Below are 14203 nucleotides of genomic sequence, written 5' to 3' on the forward strand. Positions count from 1 at the left end.
TAAATGCCCTTTGCCTCCTAGCTCTTTCCTCGATTTCCTTTTACTTTCCTCTTGTCCCACTATCATGCTTAGGCTTCATTTGGGTCTCAGTAATTCCTCTCAGTTACATTGCCCTTGGTCACACCCTACCAGGCCTCCTACACCATCTTCACCACTGATCTGGATCACTTCTTGTTCTCTTGTCCCTAGGTTTAACTCCATTTCCTTTCCCCCCCACCTCCCCCTCTCCTATGCCCCCCTTGAACTGTCGGTCCCATTGTTTTCTCCTCCAGATTGTTCATCCAGCATATCTTATTTAGACAGACCGGTGAAGATAATAACATGCACAAAAACAAGACAGAGCAAAACCAAGCAACAAAATAAAACAAAGCAACAACAACAAGCCAAAGACAAAACAAAACAACAAGAAAGAAAAGCTTGTAGTTAGTTCAAGGACTGTTTGTTGGCCTTTAGGAGTGTTTTCTGGTTGAGTCTGATGGGGCGCCGAGCTCTGGCCCCAAAGTCTATACTAGGTATTCCCTTGGGACTTCATTGCTCTGTTCTCCTTACACTCTATTCCACGCCCTTAGTGTTTTGCCTCGGTGTGGTGGGATCAGATTGGGCACAATTCACACACTGTGTCTCCAGTGTTGTCCCCTGTAGGGTTATGGGTGAGTGAGGGACTTCGTGTCTCATAGTGGGGCCGGCCATATGGTCTCCTCTGTGGACTGGCTGCTCTAAGCGGGAATATCATCTTCCAGGCTTGATGGGCCAGGATGTGCTCCACTCTCTCTTCCTCCCCCTTCATCTGCTCCCGTGTGCTCTGATCAGACATGCCCCTCTCCCGGAGCTGCAGATTCAGTGCTGTCCTCTGGAATAAATTCCTCTGGTGGGTGGAGGTGGCTTGTTTCCATAGCTTTTCCATCAGAACACAGCTGGCCAATGCTTGAATTTCTGCTTTGTGAACCCTGAAGCAGAAAACTCAATTAAGCCAACCTAGACTTCTGACCTACAGAACTGAGATGGTAATCTGTGTTGTTTTAAACTGCAGCTGAAATTGTGTGACTTGTAATTGTATCCCTAGGGAATGAACACAAAAACCCTAGGAGTGATCTAGATGGAGAGAGGTATTGCTACGTAACTCAACACAGCCCATAACTCAGCGGAAACAGCAGAATCTGCCAAGAACCACTGGCGTGGTGGCCCTCTGAATTCTACACAAACTCCAAGCAGAGGCTTGTCAGAGTTGCAGAAGGACCCATGCAGGAGGAAAAGGTGCATTGGCTGAACAAGGCAAAATGCAGCAAGCATTTTAAAAGAGTGCAGTCACGTGGTGGGGACAAGATCAAACAAGTTGAGATGCGTGTGAAAAGACCAGCTCCATTGAAGTGGCAATTATTGCTGATTAGAATGGATCATCAGGTGTATTAGTCTGGGGACTTTAGAGAAACAAAATCCACAGAAACTCATGCAAAAGAGAGAGTTTTATATAAAGGTTAACTGTGCATCAAGAACACATCCCAACCCAGCACTGCCCAAGCCCACAAGTCAAACTTTCACCCATTAACCCATATGTCCAACACCAGTCCACAAAGTTCTCCTCCATCTCACAAAACAGACACCAGAATGCCGACTGCAGGAGGAAAGCCAAGTCAGTGAGCGTGTAAGCATCTCAGTGCTGGCAGGGGTCTCCACACAGCTGCTCCAGCACCCAGGGCTGCATCGGGGTAGGTCCGTGTGGCTTCTCCTCAGGGACGTCATGCAGGAAGTGAGCCTTGCCAGCAGGGAACTGGCTAAGGCAGCTGCACCCTGGTCCGACCATCAGAAATCCAAGAACTAGAATGGGGAGGCTCACCAAGCCCTTTATCCCTCCGCCCTTCAATTAACCCCACATGTGTTTATTGGCCAGGTTGGCACAATAAACTAACTAACTCATCAGGCTCATGGATTTAATATCAGTGTGAAACCTTTGCTGCTAGGGGCCACTGTAGGGTCAAAATTGGAAAGGGGAGCTAAGGTCAGAGAGGCTGAGTAGGCACTAGATTCGGACCGGGTCATTGGAACCCTCTGCCCACTGCTTCTTCAACAAAGGCTCTTGCACTATGAGAGATTCGACATATTAGATATCTGATCAGGATTGCACTGGAACAACAATCTCCTGGATAATAATGACTTAAAATCTGTATGAATAAAACAGCAACCTCTTCCCGGCACTTCCCTGCGCATGTGCCCAGACTGCGGCTTTTTGGCCACATGATGAATCCTCCTTCCCCTGACTGGATAAAGCTTTTCTCTCTCAGAACTGTCCACATCCAGTTCCATGACTGGTCCCAGAACTTTTTTTTTTTTTACTTTAGAAAGAAATGCATTTCTAGAGAGACTCTTCTGTTTGACACATTACAATGGTTTTGAAAAGTTACTGTTGATAATAAACCAGTTTGTTGATGTCCCTGGTGAGATTGCAACCATCTTTCTTGTCTTGCACGTAAAACGGGGTCCCGGTGTCAGCATGAATCCTCTATGTGCATACTGAAAAAAACGAGTGCATGTAAAACGCTATCCAAACACTGCAAGACAAAGCTTGTTGGCATTCCACCAGTCCAGGATCAAAGCCACCACCGAATAGGGCAGAGTAAATCACACCTGCTCCATGGGGCTTGCTAGACCGTAATCCCTACAAGAACGTGTGGACACATCTTTCTCCCAGGGAGTGGAGGCCAGGCTGGACCTGCTCTTCTTTCAGTTAGCAGTGGAGCGCTCCGTGAAAATCAAGGACATAAAATCTAACTACACAGGCGAGCACTGCATTCAGCACCAGGAGAAGCCTTTCCTGTTGGGTGTCTGTACCATAGCTAGCCAACACAAGCTGGAATATTGCCACCTGGTGTCCCAGTGTCAGTATGAGAGGTCAGCACCACTGGAACACTGCCCATTCTGAAGGTCTCCAGGCTGGGCTGCGACCCAAAGGAGCAGCTAGAAGCCACCAGCTCCTGCTTGGTTGGAGAAAGAGGTGACCAGGCTCAGCAATGACTTGAGAACCTTCAGGCCGGTACTGCTCTCTCCTCTACAGTGGCCCAGAGTAGAATCAACGCAAGGTCAGTGAGTTTGAAATGCGCTTTGTTTGGTGTATTTTCGAACCACTTATTTCCACGCAACTTTTCATTTAGCTGAAACTATAAATCATTATTAAATCTCAGAAACTCTCCAATGGAATTTAAGTCTTTAAAACTATTTGTGTCCTTCCCGGGGAAAGTTTGTTTTTTTGTGCCTGCAGTGAATGAGATATTCGAAGGCCCGGATTTGTGCAGAAAGCATATTTCTCCCATGAGCACGATGAATTTAGCCAGAGTGGAAAGTACAATTTCTTTCTAAGTTCCTGGAAAACCCTTGAAACACAGGTTGAGTCTCAAGCGGCTTGCATGTAATTCTTTCCTCCCCAGGGGGCAATTTGATCACATGTGTACTTAAAACTCTTTCTCAGTTTTGGTTTTTGCCCTTTTGAGCCGGTAAGTAGGCACTCTGCCTTCTTTCAAAATCTTTTGTTTCTACACAACCATCCACCAGCCTCCTCAGAAAAGATGCTCTCCAAAAATAGGCAAGAGTCCAAAATGAAACATTGTTACAGTTTTAGAACAGTTCTACCACAGTCAAGGAGGAGTGTTTGCAGAGGGGTGGGAGGGGAGAAGGCATTTAATTACTGTATTTTAAATTCACATAAAGCACTATGCTCAAAATTAAAGATCTGCATGGGAAAGCTTTTTGAATTAAAAAAGCACTATAACTACATTGACAAACGTTACAACTTTTTAATAAGAAAAAAGTTTGCTCTTTGGAAAGTAGACACATAAGTAAAGGACTTTAATTGGCAGCATCCTATTTATTTCTGGAAAGGAAGTTGACCAGCTATTTGTAACTATAACTTTGAGTGTTACTAGGTCAGAACAAAGGCTAAATGATCCATAACGACGACAAAACACTGCTGTCGAATCGATTCCAAAGCACAGCGCCCCTATCTGGGGTTTCTGAGGCTGTCAAAACTCATGGGAGCCGATCTTCTGGACTTGCTCCCAGGGAGCACCTGCTGGGTTCAAACTGCTGAATGTGTGGGTTGTAGCCAAAACCCACTCCACTCTCCCAGGAGGCTTCTACAACAGTCTGACTAACCTCAGCACTGGTCAGCTGGTGAAAAAGAAAACCACGGAATTTACTTGCTTCAGACAAAATTATTTATTTTATTTACAAAAGATCCCATTCAACTGTACCTCTTCGCAATATGCAGTCGTTTAAGAAGACAAGCCAGAGAATTGAAAGCTTCCAGTCTCTTGGGACTATTCTTAAATTACGTTCTGCAGCTAAAATAACCACGTGTTCATAAAGCAAGTGCTTTTCAAGAAGAGGAACCCCTAAACAGACATTTGCCATTTTTTGCTCCACAGAGGAAAATGCATTGCTGTGACGGTTCAGCACATAAAGATGGCGCTAGAGAACAAGGGGAGGTTTTCCCTTCCATCCAAGAAGATTAATAGAGGAGATGCCAGTAGTAGAGCATGCTACATCTCAACAGGGAGGGGAAAGGTTCTGAAATGCTCTACCTCTGCGTCTTTGGTTTGGTTTGGTTTGGTTTAATGGAAGATAGTTTCAAGGAACTTCAAGTGATAAAACAGCACACAAACAAAAACGCAAAGGGCACGTGTGACTGCAGGAGTGCAGAGGACCACCGTTCCCGTGTCCTCCTGTCAGACTGCAGGGTGGCTGTGTGTGGCTATGCCACCTGTATTTCAAATATCCGCAGGGTCCATGGTGAGGGTTTCAGTGGAGCTTCCCGACTAACCAGGCACCACAAAGGAAAAATAGGCTGTCCACTTCTGAACCATACAAAGAGCGGCAGAGGCTGTCAGTGCAGTGCTGGAGGATGGGGTTCTCAGCTTCGAAAACAAATGGAGCCCAACGCCATGGAGTCAGTTCTGACTCATAAGGACCCTCTAGGTAGTCCTGCTCCATTGACACTATCAATCTTTAGGGAGTGGAAAGCCTTTATTTTTTCCCCTGGTGTGCCTGGTGAGGTCGAACTTCTGACCGCTAAGATTAGCACCCCAGGCATAACCCACTGGGATACCAGGGAAAGCACTCAAAATATGCCTGCCTCATCCAAGAAGGATCAACCTTCAAGGCATCAAAAAAGTACAACATTTGGAACCTTCATATACTGAGAGGACAAGACTCAAAAGGCGACAATTCCAGACCTTGGAATGCAAGAAGTAGGAGCGCAGGAACATTGGAAGTGTGCAAAAATAGAATGGAGTACACAATAGCCAGGACTAATGAGCTGAGATGAACCCGTGCGTGTCATTTTGAGTCAGACCGTCCCACGGTGGCCGATGCCAGATTGGCAAATTCAAAAGAAATGGAGTCACATCATGCATGAGAATGGACAAATGTAAGATCTGTCTTGAAGGACAACGCTGTCTATGGCAGCACAGTTAGCAGAACTATTATTCAAAATTATACACCATTCCCTAAAACCAGAAGACATTGAAGAATTCTACCAAGTTCTTCAGGATAAAATTGATCAAATGGGTAATCGAAATGCACTGATACGTATTGGTCATTAGATGGGGAAAGTGGGGAAGCACTGGGGGAGACACAGTAGGAAAATACAGCCCTGGGGACAGAAACCAAACGAGAGACAACATACAACACAATTTTAAAAGCTCACTGGCTTTCTTTTGGCAAATAACTTTTATCAACCACCTCAATGGTGACTATATGAATGGACTTCAGCAAATGGAATACAGAGAAATCAAACAGACTGCACCTGTGGGAAGAAATGATGGGGAGGCTCTTTATCATCAACCAAAACAAAGCCAGGGGCCAACTGGAGAACAGCTTTATCAATTGCTCCTCTGCAAGGTTGAATTGAAGCTGGAGACAATGAGAACAAGTCCACGAGAGACCAAAAAAACCCAACACTCGAAGTATATCTCTCCTGAATTCAGATAATATCTCACAACTTTGAACGCTAAAGACAGAAGATTTGACAAGCTGTGGCATGGCATCAAGAAAACTATATGAGAAAAAAGCAGACGATCATTAAAAAGACAGAAAAGACCAAAGTGGATGGCAGAAGCAACTCTTGAACTTGCTTTATGACATAGAGTAGCTGAAGTAAATCAAAGAAATGATGAAAGAACTGAATGGAAAAGTTTAAAGGGCAGTTTGTTAAGACAAGGTTGGATATGTTAATGACATGTGTACAGACCTAGCGTTAGAAAGTCATAAAAGAAAACCTGCTCAGCGTATCTCGAGCTGAAAGAACTGAAGCAAACCGTCAAGCCTTGAGTTGCAATATTAAAGGATGCCATGGACAAAATAGTGAACGATACAAGAAGTATCAAAAGAAGATAGAAGGGCTACACAAAGGCAAGGGACTAAAAAGAATTGGTCAGCACTCAGTCATTTTAAGAGGTAACATATGATCACAAACCAATCGTACTGAAGGAAGAAGTCCAAGTTGCCTTGAAAACCACCTCCAGGAATTGATAGGCTAGCAACTGAAATGTTTCACCGAGCTAATGAAGCACAGGAAGCACCCATTGGTCTATGCCAAGTGATTTGGAAGACAGCTTGCTGGGCAATGGACTGGAAGAGGTCTGTATGTGTGCCTTTCCAAAGAGAGGACATTAACAGGCTATAGGTATTAGCTAACATTAATAGCATACACAAGTACAATTTTGCAGAAGATAATTCAACAATGGTTGTAGCAGTATATCAATAGGGAGTGGGCAGAAATTCTAGCTGGATTTAGGTGAGGACATGGCACGCGGGCTATCATTGCTGATGTCAGGTGGACCTTGGCTGAGAGCAGAGACTACTAGAAAGATGTTTCCCTGTATTTTATGGATGGTGCGAATCATCCCAAACGATGGTTACCATAGTTTGAGAAGAATGTGAATTCTAGAGGACTTGGTTGTGCTCGTGCAGAATCGTACACAGAATCCAATAAGGGCGCTGTTGGAGCAGAACACGGAAATGCTGGTGGTTTAGACCGAGGAAAGATGGGTAAGAGCGCTGTGCTTTTTCACCATACTCACTCAATAAATAATCTGGGAAACTGGACTAACTGTAGAAGGAAGGCAGCAGGATCGGAGGCAGGCTTATTAACAAGCCACAATATGCAGAATACAGCTTTGCTTACTGACAGTGAGGAGGACTTGAAGCAGGGGGTGATGAAGCTCAGACTGCGGCCTTCAATATGGATGACGCACAATGCAAAGAAGATGAAAAACCTCATACCCGGACCCATTAACAGCAGCACAATAAATGGTGAAAAGACTGAAACTGCCACACATTTCATCTTGCTTGGACCCGCCATCAATGCTCATGTAAGCAGCAGTCAAGAACCAAAGCACATACTGCCAATGAGGGCAAAGGTGTAGCATAGCCTCCACGACGGCAGGTGAAAGTTGGGCAGTGAGTAAGGAAGACCAGAGAAGAACAGACAAGTGTGAACTGTGGTGTGAACCAAGAATATTGAAGTGCCATGCCAGAAGAAGAACAACAGCGAAAAAAGAACGGACTTGACAAAAGTATAGGCAGAAGGCTCCTTAGAAGCAAGGATGGTGAGACGTCATCGTGAGTTCACAATTTTTCAGGAGAGACCAGTGTCTGAGAGGACATCGTGTTTGGAAATGTAGAAGGTCGGTGGAAAAGAGGAAGGACTGTCATAGAGAACGCCTAGCACAATGGCCGTGAACATCGCACTTGCGAGGATTCACCAGTCACCATGTGGGAGCTTTCTACTCTTGTCTACTCCTGTCAACAGTTACAGCCGGAGAAACCCACAGGGACAGCTCTATGCTGTCCTATAGGGTCACCAGGAGTGGGCCTGGTCTCAAGGACAATGAATTGGCAGCCCATGTTCTAATTCTGCCCGAGGAGACTTGGTGGCACGGTGGGTTACCTGTTGGGCTGCCAACTAAAAGGCAGGGGTTTGGAACCTGCCAGCCACTCTGCAGGAGGTGAGGCAGTCTACAGCCTCAGAAAGTCTACAGATCAGTTTTGTCCACTAAGGTGGCTGTGACCTTCAGGAGTACCCCGCCTCTATCGAAGAGGGTTATGATGAGATGCCATCAACTGGACTGCAGTGGTTTCTGAGGGTACTTCTGCTTGTGCGTTTGATCCAGGCGGGTTCAGACCCTACAGTGTTCTTGAAGCATGGTTGTTTCTTATGCTTTGAATGGATTGCCTTCTACTTGTAGTCAGAGTCTCCGCCTGTTCAAACACATCCAAAACACCTCCAAAGAAAGGCCTACTAATCTGCTTCTAGTGGATGGACTTTGGGCCTCGACTCAAGTCCTCCCTCAATGCAAGAACACTTTGTTCTAACAACCTGGCATTCTGTGATGCTCACCCTCCTAGCACAATCGCTGAAGACAAAAGGGGTGCTTAAGCAAATTTGGTGAAAATAGCTGATGGTGCCCAGCTACCAAAAGATATAGCATCTGGGGTCTTACAGGTTTGAAGATAAACAAGCAGGCATCGCAGAGAAACAACAAGCTCACATGGGAGAAGCACACCAGCCTGTGTGATCATGAGGCGTCAACAGGATCAGGTAACAGGCATCAGAAGACCCAAAACAGACAAACAAACAAAAACCATACAGCTGAGAACAAGGGAGGGGTTGGAGCAGATACCCAAAACCCATCTGTAAATGGAACAATCCCCTCACAGAAGGGTCATAAGGAAGGAATGAGTCAACCAGGGTGCAGTATAGCACCGATAAACACACAATATTCCTCTGGTTCCTTGAGACGTCCTCACCCCCCACTATCATGGCCCCAGCCCTGCCTTTCACTGCAGGCTATACTGGAGCATGTGCACAGATACAGATAAGAGATTAAAGCTCATGACACACGGAGTCCAAGAATAGGCAAGGGAGTAGCATTACCAGGAGGGTAGGGGTTAGGTGGGGAGAGGGGCGGAGGAAGGGGGAACCCATCACAATGATCAACATATAACACACACCCCCAAGGGGACAAACAACAGAAACCATGAGACCAGGGAGACAGCAGTTGGTATAAGATATGAAAATAATAATATTTAAAATTTATCAAGGGGTCGTGAGGTGGCAAGGGGGCTGATACCAAGGGCTCAAATAGAAAGTAAATGCTTAGAAAATAATGATGGAAACATATGTACAAATATGCTTGACACAATTGATGTATGAATTGTTATCAGAGCTGCAAATGTCCCAAATAAAATGATTGTTTAATAAAAAATTAAAATAAAAAAATAATTAAAAGGCAGCCTTCAGAACCCTACAGAGCAGTTAGAGTCTGGCACAGATGGCGTCTGCATGATTTGGAATCGAAACCCACAACCAAGATTTTGGTTTGCTTGAGGCATCAGTGGGTCCACAGTAGAACGCTGTCTTTGCACCAGGCTTTATTCTGGCCAATGCACTTCAATGAACCCATCTACAGTGAACCCTCGCCACTTCGCGCTTCGACTTCCGCGGCTTCACTCTATCGCGGTTTTTGCGTCACAGCGCATGCTCTGTCATGACTGCCACTGATTGGCTCATACTGTACACGCTTGATGCCATAAATAATATGATAAATAATACATGATAATTGTAACGTCCAAAATGTTTTACTGTATTTTCCCTTTTTCGTTTAATAAATTGGGTAATACGAGTGTAATGGTGACTAAAGGGTGTTTTTTCATGTCCTCTATGCTCTAACTACGAAAATACTTGATTTACAAATAAGGAATCCTACTTCGCGGAATTTCATTTATCACGGTAGGGTCTGGAACCGATGAACCGCGATAAACGAGGGTTCACTGTATATCAGTGAAGGACAAGCTCACGGGAACTTCATACTAAGCGGGATTAGGAAGAAAAGCCTGGACACGTACTTCCAAAAGCCAGTCAAAGGAAATCCTACGGATCACCATGGTCTGACCCACAGCTGATTCTGGGGAGGGTGAAGGGCAGGAGAGTGTTTTTCCTGTTGTGGACGGTGTCCCCGTGAGTTGAGGGCCAACTGACTGGCAGCCAGCAACAGCACTAGAGGCAGGAGGGTCCGGAGTGGTCGTTTATCAGAGGCTCAGAACCCTTGTCTTGGGCTCCCCACCTTGGGCTCCTGAGCAGTCTCTGCGATGTATATCCAACTGGGAACAAATCCCTAGCAGCTGGCCAAGCGTTCTCACACACTTTGGGAAACATTATTAGGACCTGCAATTGTGGTCAATCAACGGTAAGTCACCCAGCTTTCTATTTCTGATGGAGTAAAGCTTAAGAATAAAAAGATTTTTACACTGGTACCCCCAAAAGCTTCTACCCAGAGGTTCCTAATTCAGGGATGCCGAGAGAATACCTTCTGACTTGCCCTTGGAAAGGTTCCGTGCCAACCAAGGGCAACTTAAGTCTGTTGCTGTCGTTGGTTGGTTTAAAGCATTTTCTTTCTTCCTATTGATTTCTATGCTCGTTTCAAAGGGATTTTGCTTCATTTCCCACTTACCGCAATACTTTAACTTACATAGAGTATCTCGGTCAAGTGATAACTGTCTTAGATGAATTCCTATGCAAAACCAACCAAACAACCCCACCACATTTTGATTTGGGACCAGCCCTGTAAAGTGGGTATGAAATGTATACATGTAACAAAATACCTGTTTTGGATTCTCAAAACTTAAACATCTTAAATATGGGCGTATCTCAACTGAACAAAATTAGCATCAACTGAACACCCACTTGGAGCCCAGCAATACCTCAGGAAATACACCATAAGTGACTCACAATGAGAGAACAATCCCAAGCCCACAGGCAAGACATCAATTTCCCTGTGATTCGTTGTGTAGAGTCACACGCTGTGGGGATGCAAAGCAGGGAAAGCTCCCTGGGTGGGCAGGTACACTTTTTTCATGATGGATAAATTAATCCCTTTCCAGAATCTGCAGTGTCTCATCCACAAAAAAAGGTGCCAACAGTTTAAAACAAATCCTCACCCAGATTTCGGCTTTGTGCCTATTTCCCTCAGGAGGCGGGAAGAGCGTTAGGTTTTAGAACCTGGGTTTGGCAAAGATGACTGGCTTTGAATCTCAGTTCTGTTCCTTACTATAAACGCAGCTTGTTCACCACCACCACCACCACCACCACCCCCAGTCCCTTAGTCTCTTTCTCTTCCTTCTCTTTGCTGAAGTGTCAGTACGATAATGCCGAACTGCACAAATCTTATGTTAGTATGTAGTCCTGTTGTAAACCCTGTGCTTTTGTGCTGTGGTTATGCTTTGGGCTGTTAACAGCAAGGTGGGCAGTTCAAAGCCATCAGTTTCTTCCAAGGAGAAAGGTGGGGCTGTCTGCTCCCATAAAGATTTTCGGTCTGTAGTGTTGCTATGAGTCAGAATGGACTCATTGGCGGTGGATTTTTGGTTCAGTCCAATTGTTGGGCCCAAGGTTGAGGCAAACAGTTTGCACTCAACTACTAATTTCAATGTTGGCAGTTCAAACCTACCCCGTGGTACTGTGGAAGGACGCCCCCTCAATAGGCCTCTGCAAAGATGAGGGTCCAGAGCACGGTTTGGAGTAGGCCCATTCTGTGACACATGAAGTTGCCATTGAGGCAAAACCCACTTTAACTCAGGTTTGGTTTTGGGAACTCCTGTTGATCTACTTGAGAACCTGTATAAACCACAGGATAAAGAGGTTTGGCAACTTCTGGGATAAGACTGGGAGCCTTGGTAGCATAGTGGTCATGCATTGGGTTGCAATCTGCAAGGTCAGCTGTTTGAAACCACTAGCTACTCCAAGAGAGAAAGATAGGGCATTTTAACCCTCTTTCTGTCTCAGAAACTCACAGGGGCAGGTCTATCCTGTCCTATAGGGTTGCTGTGATTTAGCATCTACTCAATGGCAGTGAATAAGTGAGCCAAGTGAGTGAGTGAGTGTTGAACGTAAGTGAGATTCTTTTTTTTTTGGAGAGTCCCCCGCGAGGCTGCACTGTTCCTGAAAGTACTGCAATATCAGGTCAATGCATGGAGTGGACGAAGCAAGCTCCTATTCCATCTCCCTGCTCCAAATATCCATTTAATATATTGTCCTCGGATAGAGGACGCATCAGATATTAAACTGATAAGAACAGATGCTACACTTGATCTTAGCCAAAAGGCCAAGAAGCAATGAGTGAGTGAGATTCTACCACTTGTGTTTCTTCTACTGATCCTACCCCCAAGTCAAGTACCTGCCTGGCTAATCCTGCCATGTGACTAGCAGGTGCTACCCTGTTCCTGTGACCACTCTCGGGACGGACTTGCCCAGCTTCTAGCCTCTGTTTACCGCCTCTTTAAACGATCTACTCTGTGGAGATGACCTCTAATTAAAAGCTAACTTGTTCGGAGAGGAGATGAGCCAGTCAGGGTTTGATGTAACAATGATGAGAAATACAACTTTCCTCTATTCCTAAAGGTTTCCTCCCCACTCCCACTACCATGACTCGAATTCTATCTTGCAAGACTGGCTAGACCAGGGGAGGTAGACGGGTACAGATAGGAACCGAAAATAAAGGGAATCCAGGACGGATGAGCCCTATAGGACCAGTGGTGTGAGTGGCAAAACAGGGAGGGTAAAGGGAGAATGGGTAGGAAAGAGGGAACCGATTACATGGAACTGTGTGTGACCTCCTCCCTGGGGGACAGACAACCAAAAAGTGGATGAAGGGAGACGTTGGACAGGGCAAGATATGACAAAATACCCATTTATAAACTATCAAGGGCTCAGGCGGGAGGGGGGAGCGGGGAGGGTGGGGGAAAATGAGGACCTAATGTCGGGGGTTTAAATGGAGAGAAAATGTTTTGAGAAACAATGTACAAATGCACTTTACACAATTGATGTGTATATGGATTGGGATAACAGTTGTATGAGCCCCTAATAAAATGTTAAAAAAGAAAAAAAAAATTAAGGAAAAAAAAAAAAAGCTAACTTGTATCGGTTTGTATGGCGGCATTACTCTGGATGAAGTAATTTTACTTTAGAAAACAGTCTTTGGGAAATACCTTAACATGAAATAATAAGCTGCACTTGATTGCCCAGAGATTCCTCATCTCATGCAGAGTATATTGACAATAACATGCCTGGGCAAATACTGTTAGCTGATATGAAGGGAGGTTGGATAATGCCAAGAACTGGAAAGAGGTAGAGCGGTGGTGATCTTTACTACGGGTGATGTTGCGTCTCCTTCCCAGCGGGCCCTTTGGGAATACCTGGGGATAGTCAGGGGAGGGGTGCTACAGATGTGCCACAGCTGCCCTGAAAGAGAAACGGGCAGTACCAGCTGCAGACAACCCAGCGCCCAGGGGCAGAATGTGCTGGGTATCCAGTGCTGGGGGTTCTGGACCTTAGATTATAATAAACAGAACTTGTACCACCAAGGGAAAGGGGAGATGTCTTCGGAATCCATGCAGCTCCTGGTACTGAATTCACCTTTTTCAATTTACCTTCTGAGTACTAATTTGCTCCTGGGGTCTTTGGTGCCCAAGAGAGAGAACTTTAATAAGACTCCTCAGCCTTATAAGTTAATGAAAAGAAGACTAACCACTCTGAACATTTCTACATGATTCCATGGCTTACTTTATCAATTGATGACAATTCCATTTATGAGCAGTTCCATTTATGAGAGAAGAATAAGTGTATTTTGGCTAGTTCTACTAAGATTCAACAAATATCCTAGTACCTACTCTCTACTGGGCGTGGGATTTGTTACAGAACCGTGAGGACAAAATTCACAGTAGTTCTCCAGGGGGGATTGGGGGGTAGTACAGTAATAGAAAATCAGGGTGCAGGTACCTCAGGTAGAGTCTGTCTGAGGGAGCAACATCTATGGGTAACTGATGGATAGGAAGGAGCCATGCATGCACAAAAACAACTTGGAGGAGCGGCATAAACCAAAGAGACGGAACATTGAAATGTGTGAAACAAAAATCAATAAGCAGTAAAATTATTATGATAATGTAGTGTACTTCGTCATGACCCTCATTTGAGCTGGTTGATACTGGAAGAGAAGGGGCCCTGGGGAAATAATGGCTAAGCATGTGGCTGGGTGCTAACCAAACAAAGGCTGACTCTACCCAAAGGACTCCATAGGGGGAGACCCACAATACTAACCAAAGGTTGACTCTACCCAAGGGACTCCATAGGGGGAGACCCACAATACTAACCAAAGGTTGA

The 14203-nt window shown here is 45.2% G+C and overlaps 1 protein-coding gene and 1 non-coding gene across 2 annotated transcripts in view; both read right to left on the minus strand.

Annotated features, from left to right (window-relative positions):
• Positions 1 to 14203, minus strand: part of NCKAP5 (NCK associated protein 5) — a 734641-nt gene that overhangs the window by 602380 nt on the left and 118058 nt on the right. The window lies entirely within an intron of this gene.
• LOC115868613 lies at positions 11971 to 12161 on the minus strand. The gene has a single exon (XR_004045700.1). It is a non-coding gene; the product is annotated as a U2 spliceosomal RNA (small nuclear RNA).

The sequence above is a fragment of the Echinops telfairi genome, unplaced genomic scaffold, assembly GCF_000313985.2.
Source record: "Echinops telfairi isolate 266 unplaced genomic scaffold, ASM31398v2 ScPeMD7_15;HRSCAF=58, whole genome shotgun sequence".
In the NCBI taxonomy this organism is placed as follows: domain Eukaryota; kingdom Metazoa; phylum Chordata; class Mammalia; order Afrosoricida; family Tenrecidae; genus Echinops; species Echinops telfairi.